The 21,584-nt window shown below is 38.4% G+C and overlaps 1 pseudogene; it reads left to right on the top strand.

Annotated features, from left to right (window-relative positions):
• Positions 1-850: 850 nt before the first annotated feature.
• Positions 851-21,230, top strand: LOC138887409 (uncharacterized; annotated as a pseudogene).
• The last annotated feature ends 354 nt before the right edge of the window (positions 21,231-21,584 follow it).

Below are 21,584 nucleotides of genomic sequence, written 5' to 3' on the forward strand. Positions count from 1 at the left end.
ATAGGATCCCACTCCCTAGTTGATTATCGGAATAAACCGTGGACCTCCCCGGCATAACCCGAGAACCTTTTCCGGCATAACCCGATGACTTTTCCGGCATAACCCGTGGACCTCCCCAGCATAACCCGAGGACCTTTTCCGGCATAACTCGATGACTTTCCCTGCATAACCCGTGGACCTCCCCGGCATAACCTGAGGACATTTTTTGGCATAACCCGATGACTTTCCCGGCATAACCCGTGGTCCTCCCCGGCATAACCCGAGGACCTTTTCTGGCATAACCCGATGACTTTCCCGGCATAACCCGTGGACCTCCCCAGCATAACCCGAGGACCTTTTCCAGCATAACCCGATGACTTTCCCGGCATAACCTATGGACCTCCTCGGCATAACTCGAGGACCTTTCCGGCATAACCTGATCATTTTCCCAGCATAACCTGGTAATCTTCCCAACTTAGGGCCTCCGATCCCCAGTTGATTCCATTGTAGATATAGGGTCTCCACTCCCTAATTTCTTTTCTCAAGGATACATAATCTCGATTTTAATTGCTTTCAATAAAGAAATAGTTTAGATTTTGTTGCAATAACTCACAAAATTTCCCTAGCGAAAATTGGGGCAGAAAGATTTCATTTGTTTGTTTGTTTTGGTGCCTGAGAAGGTTTTTACCTTGAGGCACAAGTTTTGAGGTGACCAAAAGAAGAAGTCTCGATTCAAATAAAAGGAAAGAAAAACAAGAAAAAATAAGTGAGCTCTAAAGTGTAGAAGCGGAGAAAAGATGCTGACTGCTCAAGATATGATTGAAGTCACAAGCTTTGCATGTCCCGCCTTGACCCGAAAAGCCTAAGAAGAATGAATCAGTGGTTGCAGTTAAACGAGCATCAAGATTCAGATCAGAGTCAGCAGGAAGAACCAGCCAAGACTCAAGATCAAGCTTTAGAAGGTTTATAGATAGGAATCTTGTAACTTGTAGCTGATAGACTTATCTAGTTTAGCTTTTCATTTTTCATTTTGGTGTAATAAGGAGCTCAACAAGCAGAAACAGCAGTGAAATCACAGTTTCTCGGTAGTCCCAGCTACCAAAACTTCCAGAAATACACTGACCTAATTCCTTTATAGCCAAGGATATGTAGGCAACATCCGAAGCAAGGTTCGGTCAAACTTCTTCCAAAAAATGCTTCCTATGGAGTTTCAAACTGGCAAAAATCGCTTGTAATTGCTCATTTTTATCTTTGCCCAAAAAACCCTTCGTGTTTCCGAGCAAAGAGGGGCAGCTATGAGCATGCGATTTTTGCCCTATTTAAAATACTCCTATAAAATCAAAGAAATAGATTTTTTCCAATTATTTGCTATTTTATTAGATTTTATTAATTGTTTGTATTTTGTGCACGTTTAATTTTTATTAAAAATCATAAAAATCCCCCAAAAATGTCAAAAATACCATGCATTGCATTTAGATTTTTAGGATTAATTAATTAATTAATTTCTTTATTAAAATAAAAAAAATTGGCATCTTTTTACATTTTTTATCTTTTAATTTTAGATTAGTAATTTTTCTCTTTTAATTTAGTATCAACTAATTTTTATAAATATTTTAATTAGATAATTAGCTTAATTCTACAATTTAGATTAATTTAGGAATTTAACTTAGATTTTTTAATTAAGAAAAAGAAAAGAAAAACAAAGAAGAAAAGGAAATAAGAAAAGAAATTGAAGAAAGGGGTTTTAGTTTGAATTTGGGCCATTTTAATACCCAAATTCAGTCCAAATCACCCAGGCCCAAAACCCTTACCCGGTCCAGCCCCCATTAAACAAAACGTCGTTATTTTCCCTCCTCTTAATCTCAGCCGTTGGATCATTTTGATCTAATGGCCCGCAACTGATTTCCTTCTTCCCTTATAACTGTCGGATAGACTCCCCCTACCCCCAAAACACACTCACAGACCCTTCTTCATCTCTCTAAATCGTCGCCGCTAGCCACCCACCGGAAATCGCCCTACAGCAGCGGCGATACTCCAAACCACCCCAAAATTTCATCCCACAATCCCTAGCCTCCCCTCATCACTATCCCACTATCAATTTCCCCAAATCCCCACCCATTTGCTTTAATTTCAAATATGAGATTCCAAAAGAAATAAAAAAACCTTAATCCGATTTCAATGGTTTTCAAGGCTCGATTCGTGCCAAAATTTATGCCCATCGATTGTTCTCAGTAAGAACAATCAATCAGTATCATCTTTGGCCCATTTTGAAGCGCGCCAGATTCCAGTAGAGTCCCCACTAATTGGCCAAAGATTCGTTGTTGTCATCGTTTCGTCTCTACTCATTCCCGGCCCAAAATCAGTGTATTCTTCTTTCTCTCATTACTTTGTCTCTTCTTTCTTTTGGTTTTGAATTATCAGTTAGGTTTTAGTTTTGTTTTGGATTGTTTAATCGAGATGATTAAGTCAGTGGATTTAGGATTAACTTGTTAATTATTTTGTTAATTGAACCAGTTTAACATTTTGGCTAGGTTTATTTAATAAGTTATTTTGTTATTCTTCCGAATGGGACAGTTGAGGGGTATTAGTTAAGGGGGAATTTGGGGTTTGTAATGGTTAGTTTGAGACTGTTGCTTGAACTTATGTGTTCTTTTGTTAGCTGTTTGTAATTAATGAAAGCTAAAGGGGCGATGGGATTTGAAAATGTGGTACTAGGCATTAAAAATCAGAACTTAGGTCATTGAGGTGACTATTTGTATTAAACAGAACTAAAAGGGGTTAATTGTGATGTCCCAAAAAGTCATCACTTGTTTTAAAATGAAATTCTGCGTTTCGAGGCCTTAAAAACCTCTTTTAGCACCACCTCGATTTGCGTGCGCAGTCCGGGCGCGCAACCGTAAAAAATGATAATTTTTGACTATAAAATAAATTAATTTGACTGCAGTCAATGTTCTAGGTAAACGGAATCAGACCCATGATTTGACGATCCTGGAGGGTCCGTAGGAAAATATGGGACTTGGGCGTATGTCCGGAATTGAATTCCGAGGTCCCAAGCCCGAGAAATGAATTTTTGAAGAAATTCTTTTCTGAAAAATATAAAGGTTTTTGAAAGTGAAATATTATGTGAAACCTATGGTATCGGTCCCGTATTATGGTTCCGGATACCGGTACAGGTTCAATATGATTTATATGTGTTGTCGGTAAAGTTTGGTAAGAAACGGAACCCATTTGGCATGATTCTGACCTTAAATGCAGATTTGATGTTTAAAGAAGTTTTGAGAAATTTCATCGATCTTGAGGTTTAATACGATATACATGATGTTATTTTGGTGATATGAGTACACGAATAAGTCCGTAGGATGTTTTTGAGGTTGTGTGTATATTTGGTTTGGAGCCCTGAGGGCTCGGGTGAGTTTTGGATAGGCCACAGGGTGCATTTTGAACTTAGAAAAGTTGTAGATTTCAGCTGTGCATAGCAGGCCTGCAGACTTCACATTTGCGAAGCCGGGCTCGCAATTGCGATATCGCAAATGCGAGTGGCTGATCGCAAATGCGAAGGAAGCCAGGCCAACTAAGTCTCGCAAATGCGAGCTTTCTTTCGCAAATGCGAAAATCCCTGTCCCAGCCTTGAGTCGCAAATGCGATGAAGTTGTCGCAATTCCAAGTCGCAAATACGTCCAGCTGTTCGCAAATGCGAAGATCCTATTTTCCTGAAGGTTCGCAAATGGGAATCATGTTTTGCATTTACCAACTTAGCAGAGGTTGGGGCTCGCAATTGCGAACCCCTGTTCGCATTTCCCATACCTGCGACCTGCAACTTTTATACTTAGCCAATTTTAAACCCATTTTTCATATCCTCTCAAAACATAAACACATTAGGGCGATTTTTTCAAAGGCTTCTTCTTCTCCAAATCAATTGTAAGTCATTTTTAACTTATTTCCTTCAATCATTAACATCTTTTAATATGATTTCAACTTAAAATCAATGATTTTCACGGGGGAAATCGGGTGTTTGGGTAGAACCTAGGTTTTTCAAAATTGGGGATTTGGACCTCGATTAGAGGTCCGATTTCAAAACAAATTATATATTTGGGTTCATGGGGGAATGGGTAATCGGGTTTTGGTTCGAACCTCGAGTTTTGACCATGTGCGCTCGGGGGCGATTTTTGACTTTTGGGTAAAACTTTAGAAAACTCATTTTCATGCATTGGGGTTGATGTAATTAAGTAACTTGTTAGTAGATACGAGCGAACTTGTGGTGGAATCAAGAGGTAAAGCTATAATTGAATCGTGAATTGTGTTCATGGCATCGAGGTAAGTGTTTGGTCTAATCCTAGCTTGAGGGATTAGGAGTTTAGTCCTATTTGCTATATGGTAATTATTGAGTACGACGTATAGGCATGGTGACGAGTATCTATACGTTGGAGTCTAGCATGCCCGTGAGCCTTTATATTGTGATTATCATGACTTCATTGTATCATTCGTGCCTTAGTGGTGGTTTCTATTTGTGGTATAGAGTTTCTGGAAGGAATTGTGATCTATGAACCTTGAGGAGCGTTGGCTCAAGTTGTATAACGAATTGTGAAAGTATAAGTGATAATTGAACCTCCAGAGAATTGGCTCGAGTTGTGAAGTGAATAGTGAAACAGAAGTGAGAAAGAGAAGAGATCATTATGTTGTCACCCTTGCCGGGCTATTGTTGATTTATTTGTTATCTCTCTTGCCGGGATGTTGATGTTATTGATGTTGTTCCCTTGCCGGGATTAAATTGTTGAATTGTTGTTCCCTTGCCGGGACTTTTATTGTAACTTCATTTTTTCTCTTTCCCTATTGTTTGTGATTGTTGTGTGGGTGAGGAAGAGAGTTAAAGCACGAAGGGTGATGCCGTGCATTGTTTGTTTTATGAGGAAAGAGTGCAAAGCACGAAAGGTGATGCCGTGTACGATTGTGAGGAAAGAGCGTAAAGCACGAAGGGTGATGCCGTGCCGCATGATGTACCATTCCGTGCCGATTATATTAATTATATGGTGAGGAAAGAGAGTAAAAACACGAAGGGTGATGCCGTGTATATTTTTATTATATGATTGCTTTGGTAAGGACGAGAGTAAAAGCACGAAGGGTGATGCCGTGCATTTGTTGATTTCTGATTCTTTATTGATATCCGAGTTATATTGTTCTTTTCATTACTTGATGTCTTTCTATTCGGAATTGTTATCTCCCCCATATCATGCTTCCCCTCCCATATTGACTGGCTATTTCTGTATTTCTTTCCGCTGTATATGTATTTGAACTGCACATATTTATTTGGTAGTCTGGTCCTAGCCTTGTCACTACTTCGTCGAGGTTAGGCTAGACACTTACCAGCACATGGGGTCGATTGTGTTGATACTACACTCTGCACTATGTGCAAATCTCGGAGCAACTTTTGGACTGTAGTGTGGAGACTACCTTCAGTCCACGCGGAGATCCAAGGTAGACATGCAGGCGTCCGCAGGCCCTGGCATCTTCTCTATTCCTATTTCCTGTTTCATTTTCCTTTTATTCAGAAACAGTGTATTGTCATTTTCTTTAGACTTTGTATGTAGTAAATCTTAGACCGTCTGTGACACTGTGACATCAGGTTTTGGGTGCTTTAGGTTTTAGGAGTTGTAACAGATGCAGATTTCAGATATTTAATTGTTATCTTTCGCTTAATTATTTAAAGTTCCGCTATTTTCATTGTATCGTCTTTTGTTTGTTTTAAAGAAATAATTAAGTAATGAAATAAGTAGTTAAATGATTGGCTTACTTAGCTCACATTAGTAGGTGCCATCACGACTCTCGAGGGTGGAAAATCCGGGTCGTGACATTAATTTGAAGGTAAGAATGGACAAACCCTAGGTAAAATATCAGAAGGTTCTAGATTTTGTACAGCTGTCCCCATCCTTAGCATGAAAATGCTGATATTGGGTGGGAAAAAGGATAGACAGCTATAAAAAGATGCTGTGCTATTCTGAAATTTCAGAATTTAGGTTAGAATATTCCATTTTGATGCCATCTTTGGGCACTCTATATAAAGAGAGCATTCACTCATACTCACACACACAATCATCAGCATTTTCTTCACAAAAAGATTCTGAAAACACACAGATATACTACTCTGAAAATACATACTGATTCTGAAAATACCAAGATGGATACAAAAACACTCTAAAAAACTGGTTTCTTTTAGCTATGGTTTTTTTCTGGAAAAACTGATTTCTTTAGCTGTGGTTTTTTTCTGGTTAAAATTGGTTGATTTTGGCTGATTTTCTGGTTGGTAGTCTGAGTTGCTGTTGTTGTCTGGTTGTTGTTGGGTTAAGCTCCAAATCACTTCTACTTATTGACCTTTACTTGGTTCATTTGTTGCTGTTTTTGGATCACTATTAGGTATGTAATCACACCCTATATTGAATAAATTTTCCTGTTTAAATCTGATCTGAATACTTGTATCTTTATGCTTAATTTCAGATTTAGGTGAGTATACTAGTTGATTCATATTTGTTAAGATCTGAGCTTTGAATAACTTTTGGTTAGCATAAATATGACTGTTTGGTCTAGGTCTATTTAAGATAAGTGTGAACTTGAATTCTTGCTTTAATCATTTGAATCTGATGTTTGCTTTTAGTCTTAGGCTTGTGTGTCCTCCCTTTTGTGACTGAAAGCTTTCCTGTTTAATCCCAAAAATTATCATGTTTAGATCAGTTGTTGCCTAGAAGTCAGGATAAGGAATTAACCTCTTATGTGTTCGAAATCTCTGTCCTAAGTGATACTTTTTAGATTCGTTTTCCCCAGTTGGATACTCAGGCTTCAAGTAGTCACTTTAAATGATATTGAAGATATTTTATTGATCATGAAATTTAGGATAGCCTTATTTATGTATCATGGTTTTGTAATAAACCTCATAGTACAAGTTTAACCTTTCTTCTTCTTCATTTTAGTTTGAAATTCTGTAAATAATGATTAATGTTTAAGCATAATGAGTATACCAAAATATGTAATAACATTTATGTTTCTGACTTTGGATCATTTATATATAAAGAAATCTCTGTGTCATGGGCCCTATTAAATAGGATAGAATCCTGGGCTGGCGGGTCTAAAATGTTAGACCCCGAATAGATTTGTAAAACAGACTTTACTGGGCTGCTATTCGTGGCCCAGACTTTAAAGTCCTTTAACGTTATATGGCCTTTGTAAATCTATTTTAAATCCAACCCTATGATATATGTCATGTATTATTAGTGTCATTAGCCAATTCAAATGCCATGATTATTTCTATGTAACGTTCCTTGTATGAATCAATTTAAGCTGGACAACCTTTATTTTCTCTTTCGATATGGCTAAAAACATGACTGTCCCAATACTTAAGCACGAAACTGAGCCAGATTTCAATATGGCACAGATCCTTATTCTTAGGCTTGCACCTTAGTTGTTAAAACACCTTGACTAAACCTACATGTTGTAGTCCAAATATTTCTTTGACCTCTATATTAATCTTGCATGTTGTTTTAGGAAGACGATTTTCTAGAAATAACAAAAGTGTTTAGACTCGTCCCTAATTAGGTAATTGATACATTTAGAATTTTTAGGCTTCTTTAAAAAAAAAATCAAAGTATACGTTCGCGTAACTTTGAATAAAAATAACTTTTCTCATAACCAATGTTTTCTTAGAATCGTGTACACGTTTATGTGACACAAATAAACTTCAAAAAATGAACAGTCATAGTCTACTTTAGGCGCGAACTTGATAAATGTTAGCCTTAACTAATGAATTGCTAATACAATCTCCTTTTGAAATAAATTGAGGTGCGCCATTCACATTTGAATCACCTAATCTATGGCCCTCACATTAATATTATAACTTAGATATTAAACAATCTTGAAACATTTGTAGCTTGCTTTAGGCGCGACTTAGTCTATTTTCGTGATTATGTATACGTTCGCGTAACATAATTATGAATTTCGTTCTAAAAATAAATCAGGTATGCATTCGCGCAATTTCGACCAAACTTTCTTAATACTAATAAAGTGTGATTAATTGTGGACACGTACGCATGACATGATTCTTGACGCGCCAAACAAAAGAGTACACATATGCGTGACTTGTTTTAAAACAACTCCTTAATTACGAATAAATTAAACAATTAAAAGCGGTAAAAGGTAAATGCACATGGGTCATAAAATGAGTAGTTAAACAATCTAAGCCAAGTATAAATTGCTAAGAGACCATGCTAGAACCACGGAATCCGAGAATGCCTAACACCTTCTCCCGGGTTAACAGAATTCCTTATCTAGAATTTCTGGTTCACATACTTTTAAATAAAGTCGATTTTCCTAGATTTAGGATTTTAAAAAATAAACCGGTGACTTGGGACACTAAATAAATTATCCCAAGTGGCAACTCTAAAAAATAAATAAAATAATTCCATTTCGATTAATGTCACTTTAATTGGAAAAACTTTCTTATATACCCCTCGGGTGGTAAAAAGGAGGTGTGACAAATGTAACTAACAATAATCATCTCAAAAAATAAATGGTGCAAATATAAAATATTAGATTTTTCTAAAATTGAAAGGTGCGAATATAAAACATTAGATGTTGCTAAAATTGAAAATATATTAAATGAAAATACATTAAAATTGAAAATACATAAAAATTGAAACTATGGTAAATAACATAATAACTTAGTAGGGAGGTATGTGTTTTATAGATACACCAAAATTATGATAGTATTGAGTGAATAGGGGCGGGGATTGTTATGGTTGTGACTGTGAAAGTTGTTGACTTCTTTTATAGATTATTCGTTGTTGTTCTTGTCGCAAAAATTCACGACAAGTCGGATCGACAATAGAATCCACATCGATGACTTAACTTTTATTTTCTTCTTTCAATTCTTTTAGTCTTAGTTTTTATTTTTGAACAATCAAAACTTTTTTTTATCTCAGTTGCATTATTCATAGCCTCAACAATCTAATTATTTTCTGATTGGACTATCTTCATATAACCTTCATCTATATTTCTCTTCATTTTTTCTTTCTTCAGCCCATTAGGTCATTGTGATAATGTAGAATCACCTACAACATCCTCATTTAAATTTAGTGAAAATGATGATAAGTTAGGAGATGATAGATAGGGTGAATCAGGGTTATAAGTCTCAGGCTCCGATGATATATTATCATAGCCTTGCTTTCTTGGTTTTTTTCTTCCAAGATCGCCATCGTTAAACTTATCAAAATCCTTCATTAGAGTCCACACATGATCAAAATTAAAATATTTTTTGAAGTTCGGATCTTGCATAAATAAAGCTTTTGCTTGTGTAAGCTGCAATATTAAAATAAATTAAGAAAAATAATAAGTAAATATATAAAAATAAAGTATAAGTAACTACAAAATAAATACTCACAATATCTTAATCAAAAGTACCACTAAGACGCAAATTTTCTACTTGACGTACACATCTATTTAATTTTCTTACTGCCTTCTCAATCATTTGCATTCGGCTTTGCAACGAGTTTTTGGTGTGAATCTCCCAAATATCTTTTTTTGCATTATTGTATGCATCTATGACTCGACTCTGGATTGATTGATGCCCGTTATTGGATCTTGAGAAACATCTAAATGCATTTGGCATAATAGAATATCTTTACAGAGTATCCTACAGATCGAATGGACATTTTTTTCAAGCGATTAGAGGAAAAGTGTATTATATGTTTAAAGAAAAATAAAAGCCAATTATGGTTATAAAAGGTTATGTTGGCACCTCAATATATAGAGATAAAAGTAGATAATATTTTAGTAGATGAGAATATGATAGATTTTATTTTGATCTCAACCGTCGAGTGGATTTGGCTTCGATCCAGGTCATTTGGTAATCAATCGAGACCGTGAAGGTGCTGATAATGATTTGTTTCTCTATTACTTTTCAAATAATACCCACTTTAATGAGGGACAATTTCGTCGTAGATATCGAATGTCCCGAAATTTGTTCCTTTGAATTGTTGATGCAATTAAAGGTTATGATATGTACTTCGAACAACGCGTTGATGCGGTAGGTAGATTTGGATAATTAATTATATGATCATAGTTGTATTTAGAATGTTGGCATACAGTGTGCCGACGGATGCCACTGACGAATATATGAAAATTGGAGAGTCAAGTGGAATTGAAAGCATGAAGGCATTTTGCCGAGCAATCATAGAAGTTTTTGGCCATCAGTATTTGAGATCACCAATAGCTAATGATGTTGCAAGTCTTCTGCACATCAGTGAACATCGTGGTTTTATAGGAATGTTAGGCGGTCTAGATTGCATGCATTAAAGATGAAAAAATAGTCCAACAACATGGGCTGAACAATATGCAGGTCGTACTGGATCCCCATCAATAATACTTGAAGCTGTAGATGATTATGATTTTTTGTAATGACCCGACTGGTCGTTTTTATCTCTATCATGTCATTCAGCAGTTTGAGGCCATGAGCAGCTTCACTTCAGGTATTATGACTTGTGCGCATGGTCGGAATTGAATTCCGGGAAGTTCGGAGTTGATTTGGAAAGAGAATTCTCATTTCAGAAGCTTTAAGTTGAAAGAATTGACTAAGGTTGGATTTTTGAGTAAACAACCTCGGAATCGGGATTCGAAGGTTCTAACAGGTTCGTATGATGATTTCGGACTTGGGCGTATGTCCGGGCCAGATTTTGGAGGATTCGGGAATGTTTTGGCGCCTATTGTGGAAGTTAGCATTTTTGGAGGAATTTCATAAGTTTGGGTTGAAGTGCATTTTAGTGTTATCAATGTCCGTTTGGGAGTCCGAGTCTGGGAATAGCTCCGTATGGTGATTCTGATATTGGAAGCGCGATCATAAGTGAATTTGGAAGTCCGTAGGTCATTTTGGAGTCATTTGGCTAAAGATAGAAATTTGAAGGTTTTTGAGAAATTTAATCGGAAGTGGACTTTTTGATATCGGGGTCGGAATCCAATTCCGAAAGTTGGAGTAGGTACGTAATATCAAATATGATTTGTGTGCAAAATTTGAGGTCAATCGGACGTGATTTGATACGTTTCGTCATCAAATGTAGAAGTTTGAAATTCTAAAGTTCCTCAAGCTTCGATTGGGGGTCGATTCATGATTTTAGCGTTGTTTGATATGATTTGAGGCCTCGAGCAAGTCTGTAATGTGTTTGGGAATAGTTGGTATGATTGGTTGGGGTTCCGAGGGCCTCGGGTGGATTTCGGATGGTTAACAGATCAATTTTGGAAATTGGAAGAGGAAGTGCAACAGTTGTCTTCTGGTGTAACCGCACCTGCGAGGCTTGGGCCGCAGGTGCGGAGCAGAAAAAGTGACCAGGAGAGCAGCAAATGCGATTTTGGGCTAGAAGTGTAAGGACCACAGATGCGGTCATCTCACTGCAGAAGCGGGACCTCACCTGCGGGAGTCGAGGCACAGAAGCGGAAAGGGGAGCCTAGAGAGAAATCGCAGGAGCGGTACAGGGTCCGCACCTTCGGAAACGTAGAAGCGGTTGTGTGACCGCATGTGCGGAATTACTGGCAGCAGTAAGGTTCTTTAAAAATCGGGGGTCTTGGCCATTTCCCTCCATTTTACTCTTGTTTGGGCGATTTTTGGAGAGCTTTAAGAGAGGGATTTCATCATCAAACATGAGGTAAGTTAATTTCAGCCCTTGTGAGTTAAATACATGGTTTTGTTAGGGATTTGAGCATGAAAATTGGTAGAAAATTAGGGTTGGGGGAAAACCTAGAAAATTAATATTTTTGGATTTCGACCACGATTTTTTGTATGAAATTAGAAGAAAATCATATATTTGAGTTCGTAAGTTCATGGGTAAACTTTATCTTCGAGAAATTTCGGAATCCAGGCATGTGGGCTCGAGGGCAATTTTGTCAACTTTTTGAACGGGGTTAAGAATTGTTATAAATTATATTATAATGAGAAATTAAACATATATTAATGGATTTGCATAACTATTGGCTAGTTTTGAAGCATTTAACATCGAATCGAGTCTTTGAAAGGGTGTGGAATGCCGGTTATGGATCTTCAAAGCGAGGTGAGTCTCCTTTCTAACCTTGTAAGAGGGAATTGTCCCCATAGGCGATATAATTGGTTATGTGCTCCTATTTGTGGGGTCTACATACGCACAAGGGGACGAGAGTCCGTGCGTAGCTACTATTATGTGTAAGTCCGGGTAGTCTAGGACCCAAAAGCATGCTATACTTGGAATATCTGTAAACTTGTTGGCAGTTGAATTGCTTAAATCTTATCGAATTGGTAAATGAATTTCTAAAAGGATTAAACTTCATTTTCTTAAATCACTAAAAGAGAATTGGCTTTTATTTGGATAAACGTTCTTTGATAAATTATTAATTTGCTGTTTGAGCATGTATTTCTAGGTGTACCTGCGTCACATGTATGATTCCTGAGCAGGGTGTTTGTTTATTTATGTTGACCGCGTTACATGTATGATTCACGAGCGGAGTAATAGATACATCTATGGTTCGCGTCGTTCGACCCTCGGCAGTGCACATTTTACATTTATGTTGGATCGGGCCGTACGACCTCGGCATGATATGCGCATGCTTGTATTGTTTGCCTGAGATTTATAAATGTTGATAATTTCCTTTCCTGGCCGGAGATGAATTGATAAAAGATGATGAAAAGTAAATCTTTGGAATTCATTATTATTTGAGAAGTTGTTTACCTATTATCCGGGTTTATGAGTTTATAATTGCTTTATAAAAATTCATGATCTCCTCCCATTTTTTTACAACTATTATTATTGGACCACTAGTAAGTGTTGAAGTCAACCTCTCGTCTCTACTTCTTCGAGATTAGATGGGATACTCATTGGGTACACGTTGTTTTCGTACCCATACTATACTTGTTGTGCATTTTGTTGCACATGCACATGCAATCTCTAGTGGCCTAGTGGGTGTAGCAGCATGGTTGATATAGAGACTTAGGTGAGCTGCACTTCTCGAGACGACTCGCAACCAACAGAGTCTCTTTCAGATTATTGTATTTACTTTCTGTCCAATAATGTATTCCGAACGATTATTGTATTACATTATTTTCCTAGAAATTGCTCATGTACTTGTGACACCGGGTTCTGGGATGATTATGGTGTATCTTGTATTAACTTTTTAACATTCATATTCGATTTGAAATGATTATCATTTACTAGTGAAAATGAAAGAAAATCATAGTTTTTAAAATTATTAAAACGAGAATTAAATTAAATATTTTGGTTGGCTTGCCTGACAGCGGTGTCCGGTGCCATCACAACTCTTATTTTGGGTCGTGACAATATGGTATTAGAGCACTAGATTTAGGTCTCACAAGTCTTGAGCGAGTCTAGTAGAGTCTTGCGGATCGGTATAGAGACATCTGTACTTATCTTCGAGAGGCTACAGGGCTGTTAGGAGCACTTCCCTTCTTGATTCCTCATCGTGCGATTTGATTCCTTGGGGCTTATGCCCTTGTTTCCTTCCTACTCAATCTTACGTGATGCAAACCGCTTGTTATAAATCGAGAATTGAAGAATTGTAATGGTACTGCAGATGTGGTGTGGGATGTTTCTCCCGGTATAGTTGGTTAGGCTATTGTCGCCACCTTGCGAAATGATTTTTCTATCGTTTCGGCTCGATAGTTGTGCTTCTAAGAGCTTGGAGGCTATTCACAGGTTGCTATGATGCTCACGAATGGTTATCGCACCGTATTGGCTTGATGGAAGGATACTTGCCTATGTGTTGGTGCGGTGAATGATTTAAAAGGAAGTTTACTCAGTGCACGATTTAGAGATATGATATTTCATTTCCAGTGGAGGAAAAACAATTGGCCTTTGAATGTCTAGGTTTGGGGTGATGGAGTATCGAGACTTGGTATTTTCGAGCATGGTGGAATTTTCATCCGTGGCATGGTTTCGTCGTCCTTGATTGAATATGTTGAGTTCGCCAGTGTTATGGTTTTCTTCAATTTGCCTTTGGGGCAGTATATTGTGAAATAATAATAAAGAGGCGACTGTCAGAGATCGCGATATGCGGTGGTTCAGGATTGAATCGGTATATCTAGTGTTGATGTCCCAAGAAAGATGACCTAGGGGAGATTTAAAGTTAGTAGTGGTTCGTGGGTTCAAGCGCTACGAAGATGGATTTTATTTAAGGCAACAGCTGAGTAGCAAAGGATGAGGAAGGACACGTGTGGAGTGTCAGGCGGTGGTTAAAACTTCTAGAAGGCCAGGTATAAGAAGCAAAGGTCGAGTAGTCAATTAAAGGGGTGAGTTCCGCCAAAGTGGGAGAGTGCGGTACGATGAATACGCACCTTAAAGAAAGTTTGGAATGATTTGGGAATTTTAGTGATTGGTGATCGGGATCTACGCATTTAAATTGAAGTATGGGCTATTATGTGGCATGAGATTTGATATAATGGAAAGGAGTTGCTTGAAATGAAGAAGGATACAACATAACTTTCAATTGGAAGGATGTTGTCGCACATTTAATTGATGTCCACGAGGGGTGAATGGACTTGTGCAGCTAGGGAGTGAGCTCGGAGTCAGGATAGGTTATTGATGTCGTAGTGATTGTACCCGTGTAGCAGCGTTGGAGGATGTCGGAAAGTGATTTCCACAGGTGGGTTATCTCTAGTGAGCAAATCGTCGGTCACATGGTTGGCGAAGCTTCTGCGAAGAATTCTATTAGTTATAAAGCAAAGAGATCGGTCATGCGAATGTGGTTGATGATTCGGAGTATAAAAAGGGGTTTTACAAAAAGATTCCGAGAATTATGGAGGTTGATTGCGTAAGGTTATGTCAATAAGAGATAAAGAATCCCTGTGAATTCTAGAGTTGTGTAATAGTGGCTTCAAGCTAAGTGGGAGAGTCCCACCGCCTATGATTGGGTTGCATGGTTAACTTCTTGTGAGGTTTCTGGTTATTAGCATATTGATGGGCTATTTCAGCTATGGGAAAAGAACATAAGTGGTAATTTGAGAAAAAGAATTGTTAAAGGTGTGCTATGGTTGGCCTTATTGGCTCATGTTCAGACTTGGGGAAGGATTCATGATTTATGCCTTGTATAGATGCGGGTTTCAAGGGAAGTGATTCTGCCGGGTGCTTCGTCGAGAGGGTATTCATGTGCTAGAATATTCATGGAGTTGATTATATTCGGGCCAAGTTAGAGCGGGTGGCTCTCAACAATGGTTCTAGTGGATTCATAGAGATAAAAGTGTGGTGCCTAATGATTTCGAGCCTATAGGTACGGTTAAGAATCAAGATTTGTAGCAGCTTATGAGAAGAGGCCCAGAATGTTCTATGATGTTTTAACTTGCAGTGTAGCATTTGGGAGGTATGAAATGGTTTGTGAGATTTGAGACAGCATGGTCTCGTGATTCAAGGTCACTCGGGAATAGCGCGAATGGAGTGTGTTATGTGTCGAATGGAGTTATTTCTAAGGCAGCCAAGGATAAATTGGAAGAAGATAGATTGGTTAGCCATAGTTGAATTGGCATATTGGTGGTAGTGATCAGTTCCTTCAGTGTGATCAAGTTATGCAAGTGATTTGTGACGGTACGTGTGAGGCTTGTCAATCACCGTAATCGATGTTATTCAGAAGTATTCTACTATTATGGCCTGTTATGTGTAGGCGGATCCCAGAAGGGCTATGGTGGCTTAGAACACTACTTAGAGATTTTCATATTCTATGGTTATGAGAATTCACGTGTGTGTTGCTATGGTTATCCTGAAATAACCTAAGTGAAAAGTTTCTATATGATAAAGTATTAATCTATTAGTGGTTCCGAAGTTATGATGAAGATCGTGATCTATCATATATTGGCATATTGCATGCAGGGAATGGTATGGAATTTGAAGTGAGGATCAAGGTTGTAGTTTGGTGTTGACAAGGATGTCACGAGCTCAGATGAGCATGAAAAGAGTCTCAATGTTTAAAGTAAGTTGGTATTGTCTTCATAAAACCTGAGATCGGTGTTTTGTGAAAGAGGCTTTGCATCCTGGTTAAGGATTCTTAATCGCTCTTCAGCGTTAGTACGGCCGGTGGTGTGGATGCACAAGCTGTTATCTGTTACGGAAGGTTGTGGGAGCGTGCCCCACAGGAAGGTTGTATAAGTGTGGCATGTAGTCACTTGATTGATTGAAGAGTTAAACCAAGTATGAAGATTGTAGTGATGTCATTAAATCGAGAATTGATGCCTGGAGGGCACTCGGTTTATTGGGTTGTTGACAGTGGAGGATTATACCGGTCATGATGGTAGTTCTTGTGTGTTATGAGAAAAAGGGGAGTTATTATGGACCTTTGAAAGGTTATTAGCCTTGTTCAGTGTGATCAGAATCAACTTGAGGTCTGTGGATAGATCTAAATGTGAATATGGGCTCTATATCAGGCCAGATGTGTTTATTTCAGCAATGCGCTCCTTATGGAAGAGTAGTCGGGGTATTTCATCGTCAGCTATTTCATATAATGATATATCGTGCCGTATGGGTTGTGAGACAGCTTGGTGAATTTCTTATGTGTTAAGGTTCTGCGCAGAGATGATGTTATATGAGCAGGATGGCTCTCGAGATTCAGATCGTATATCGCACCTCAGTTGTGCTTGAGTTTTGTAGCCTATAGCACTATATGTCTCCCCAGGGATGGAATTATGCGCTTAGCGTGCTTGTGACCGATATTCGGCATTTTGTTGTAATGAGCAATCTAGCTCGGTGTGTATCTCCTTATGTGAATATTATGTGTTGATCGGGTGGCACGCCGCCATGGGTATGTTGTTTGGATTGGGTTGCGCGCCGCAACAGCTTGATGTTGAGTACAGTTCCCCATATATGTTTTTATGTGTTTTATTTCCTATTTTTCTAAGGAAAACTCATATTAGCTGTGTGCCCGCGTCGCAGGTATGATTGCAAGCTGGGTGTTTGTTTAATTATGTTGAACGTGTCGCATGATTCGCGAGCGGGGCAATTTGATTTCCTTTTCAGAGTTCGTTTTCCTTTGTATCACGTTCGAATTGGTAGCCTATTGGCACATTGTGGCATCATATGAGACTTTTGATCATGTCTGGGATGGATTATTGCCTGAGCAGTTCGTACTGGGTGATACGAGATCATTGGATTTAGGATCAGTGCAATCTGATTATATGAAGTATATTAAGGAGCTAAGACCATTATTTGGTTCATAATGAGGTGATGGTTCTTGTCAGGAGTATAGACCCAATGATTTATTTATTCAGTAGTTGGTTATAAATTTCTACATATCTCTTCCATCGTAGTGGTATTGTAAGAGTTAGAGCAAGACTTATGTATGTCATGAGGTGCAATGGGAGCATCAGAGTCATGGAATTTCGACTAAATTGATCAGAGAATGTTATTGTGGTCTTGTGAGTAAAATGGTGCAAGGTGTGAATTTAGCTAAGGTATGCAATCATGTTTTGATGCTGCGTGTAGTTATTGATTTGGTGAGCGTATGTTGGAATAGGCCTGTCAGAGAATTCTGGATGTTGGAATTGGGCTCTAAGGCTTATTTGCTTGAATAAAAGGGAATATCTTCAGAATTGATCGGGCTAATGGGCTCAACTGAGTGGTGGTCGCACGGGTAGGTGCACGGGGTGTTAAACAGTGATTTCAGACTACTTCAGTGTAGTTCTCAGCACGTTTGAGGACGAACGTATGTTTAAGTGGGAGAGAATGTAGCGATCCGACCGGTCGTTTTGAGTTCTAACATGTCGTTCAGCAGTTTGAGGCCATGAGCAGCTTCACTTAAGTTATTATGACTTGTGCGCACAGGCAGAATGGAATTCCGGGATGTTTGGAGTTGATTTGGAAAGAGAATTCTCATTTTGGAAGCTTTAAGTTGAAAGAATTTACTAAGGTTGGATTTTTGAGTAAACGACCTTCGAATCGGGATTCGAAGGTTCAGCAGGTTCGTATGATGATAGGTTCGTATGATGATTTTGTGCTTGGGCGTATGTCCGCACCGGGTTTTGGAGGACCCAGGAATGTTTTGGCACCTATTGTGGAAATTAGCATTTTTTGGGGAATTTCATAAGTTTGGATTGAAGTGCATTTTAGTGTTATCAATGTCCGTTTGGGAGTCCGAGTCTGAGAATAGCTCCGTATGGTGATTCTAGAATTGGGAGCGCGATCGGAAGTGAATTCGGAGGTCCGTAGGTCATTTTGGAGTCATTTGGCTAAAGATAGAAATTTGAAGGTTTTTGAGAAGTTTGACCGAAAGTGGACTTTTTGATATCGGGGTCGAAATCCAATTTCAGAAGTTGGAGTAGGTCCGTAATGTCAAATATGAAGTGTGTGCAAAATTTGAGGTCAATTGGACATGATTTGATAGGTTTCGTCATCGAATGTAGAAGTTTGAAATTCTAAAGTTCCTTAAGCTTGGATTGGGGGTCGATTCATGATTTTAGCTTTGTTTGATATGATTTGAGGACTCGAGCAAGTCCGTAATGTGTTTTGGGATTGGTTGGTATGATTGGTTGGGGTTCCGGGGCCTCGGGTGGATTTCGGATGGTTAACGGATCAATTTTGGAAATTGGAAGAGGAAGTGCAGCAGCTGTCTTCTGGTGTAACCGCACCTGCGAGGCTTGGGCCACAGGTGCGGAGCCGTAGAAGCGGCCAGGAGAGCCGCATATGCGATTTTGGGATGGAAGTGTAAGGACCGCAGATATGGTCATCTAACCGCAGAAGCGGGACCGCACCTGCGAGAGTCAAGACGCAGAAGCGAAAAGGCGAGCCCAGAGAGAAACCGCATGAGCGGTAGAGGGGCCGCACTTGCGGAACCGCAGAAGCGGTCGTGTGGCTGCAGGTGCGGAATTGCTGGAAGCAGTAAGGTTCTTTAAAAATTGGGGGTCTGGGCCATTTTCCTCCATTTTACTCTTGTTTGGGCGATTTTTGGAGAGCTTCAAGAGAGGGATTTCATCATCAAACATGAGGTAAGTTAATTTCACCCCTTGTGAGTTAAATACATGGTTTTGTTAGGGATTTGAGCATGAAAATTGATAAAAACTTGGGGTTGACGGAAAACCTAGAAAATTGATGTTCTTGGATTTTGACCACGATTTTGGGTATGAAATTAGGATAAAATCATATATTTGAGTTCGTGAGTTCATGGGTAAACTTTATCTTCGAGAAATTTCAAAATCCGGGCATGTGGGCTCGATGGCAATTTTGTCAACGTTTCGATCGGGGTTAGGAATTGTTATAAATTAGATTATAATGAGAAATTGAACATATATTAATAGATTTGCATAACTATTGGCTAGTGTTGGAGAATTTGTCATCGTATCGAGTCTTTGGAAGGGCGTGGAATGCCGGTTATGGATCTTCGGAGTGAGGTGAGTCTCCTTTCTAACCTTGTAAGAGGGAATTGTCCCCATAGGTGATATAATTGGTTATGTGCTCCTATTTGTAGGGGCTACGTACGCACGAGGTGACGAGAGTCCATGCGTAGCTACTATTATGTGTTAGTCCGGGTAGTCTAGGACCCAAAAGCATGCTATACTTGGAATATCTGTAATCTTGTTGGCAGTTGAATTGCTTAAATCTTATCGAATTGGTAAATGAATTTCTAAAAGGATTAAACTTCATTTTCTTAAATCTCTAAAAGAGAATTGGCTTTTATTTGGATAAACGTTCCCCCGATAAATTCTTAATTTGCTGTTTTAGCATGTATTTCTATATGTACTTGCGTCGCATGTATGATTCGCGAGAAGGGTGTTTGTTTATTTATGTTGATCACGTCACATGTATGATTCACGAGCGGGGTAATAGATGCATCTATGGTTCACGCCGTTCGACCCTTGGCAGTGCACATTTTACATTTATGTTGGATCGGGCCGTTCGACCTCGGCATGATATGTGCATGCTTGTATTGTTTGCCTGAGATTTATAAATGTTGATAATTGCCTTTCTTGGACGGAGATGAATTGATAAAAGATGATGAAAAGTAAATCTTTGGAATCCATTATTATTTGAGAAGTTGTTTACCTATTATCCGGCTTTATGAGTTTATAAGTGCTTTATAAAAATACATGATCTCCTCCCATTTTTTTTTACAAATATTATTATTGGACCACTAGTAAGTGTCGAAATCGACCTCTTTTCTCTACTTCTTCGAGATTAGACGGGATACTCATTGGGTACACGTTGTTTTCGTGCTCATACTACACTTGCTGTGCATTTTTGTTGCACAGGAACATTTAATCTCTAGTGGCCTAGTGGGTGTAGCATCATGGTTGATATGGAGACATAGGTGAGCTACACTTCTCGAGACGACCTGCAGCCAGCAAAGTCTCTTTCAGATTACTGTATTTACTTTCTGTCCAATATTGTATTCCGAACGGTTGTTTTATTACATTATTTTCTTAGAAATTGCTCATGTACTTGTGACATCGGATTTTGGAATGATTATGGGGTATCTTGTATTAACTTCTTAACATTCATATTCGATTTGAAATTCTTATCTTTTACTAGTGAAATTGAAGGAAAATTATAGTTTTCAAAATTATTAAAACGAGAATTAAATTAAGTATTTTGGTTGGCTTGCCTGATAGAGGTGTCCGGCGCTATCACGACTCTTAGTGGATTTTGGGTCGTGACACTTTTGGATATGACATGCATATTTTGGTATGCCCGACACCAATAATGACATTAATATTTTAGAGTCATCACATTTATTTTCCTATCTTGCTGCAGGTATTACTCCTCCCGCCCATTATGTTATTCAATGAATGTATATGATATGAGTTATTATTTAGCTGTCGGTATATATCTAAAATGGTCAACCCTTGTGCAAACTATTTTTCACCCACGCTTGCCACAGAAGAAATATTTTGCGATGACACAAGAATCATGTCGAAAAGATGTTGAACGTGCATTCGGGATTTTACAAGCTTGTTTTGCAATTGTTGCAGGACGGTCACATTTTGGAGAAAAGAAGTGATACATGATATAATAACTACATGTATTATATTGCACAACATGATAATCGAGGATGAACATGATCTTAATGCACCAATTCAAGATGATTGGGAATGTCCACCTCCAACAGTGGAAATGGTAGTAGATGAAAATCACCAATTTGAACAATTTTCAGCTCGACACAAAAGAATTAAGGACAAAGATGATCATTTTGCACTACGTAATGCATTAATAGATTCTAGTCGCTCAGGGGTCTATTCGCGTTGGAAGGATTTTTTGGAGTATTGATTCATGCTTTTTTAGGCAAGTAATATATCTAAACTTAGTTTAAGGGTAATTATCCATGTGGACTATGATAATTGAGATGTTTTGGGGATGACACACATGCTAGGTGATGGACATATGTGTGTATGCTGGGGTATTTATGATCCGGGTAGACCTTAGACTACTATACGACTTTTTTATTTTCATGCCTCGTTATATCCTTGTTTTCTCTATTTGTATGATCATTTGAGCTTTGATTCTTGTTAAAAATCATGTCAAGGCTATGTACTTATTTGTTTGAGACATGATAGGGCAGTTCTTTTTGTTTTGATGTTTGCCTTAATTATAGTCATATTCTGAATCATAATTCGCCATCCG

The sequence above is a fragment of the Nicotiana sylvestris genome, chromosome 3 (genome assembly GCF_000393655.2).
Source record: "Nicotiana sylvestris chromosome 3, ASM39365v2, whole genome shotgun sequence".
Taxonomy (NCBI): domain Eukaryota; kingdom Viridiplantae; phylum Streptophyta; class Magnoliopsida; order Solanales; family Solanaceae; genus Nicotiana; species Nicotiana sylvestris.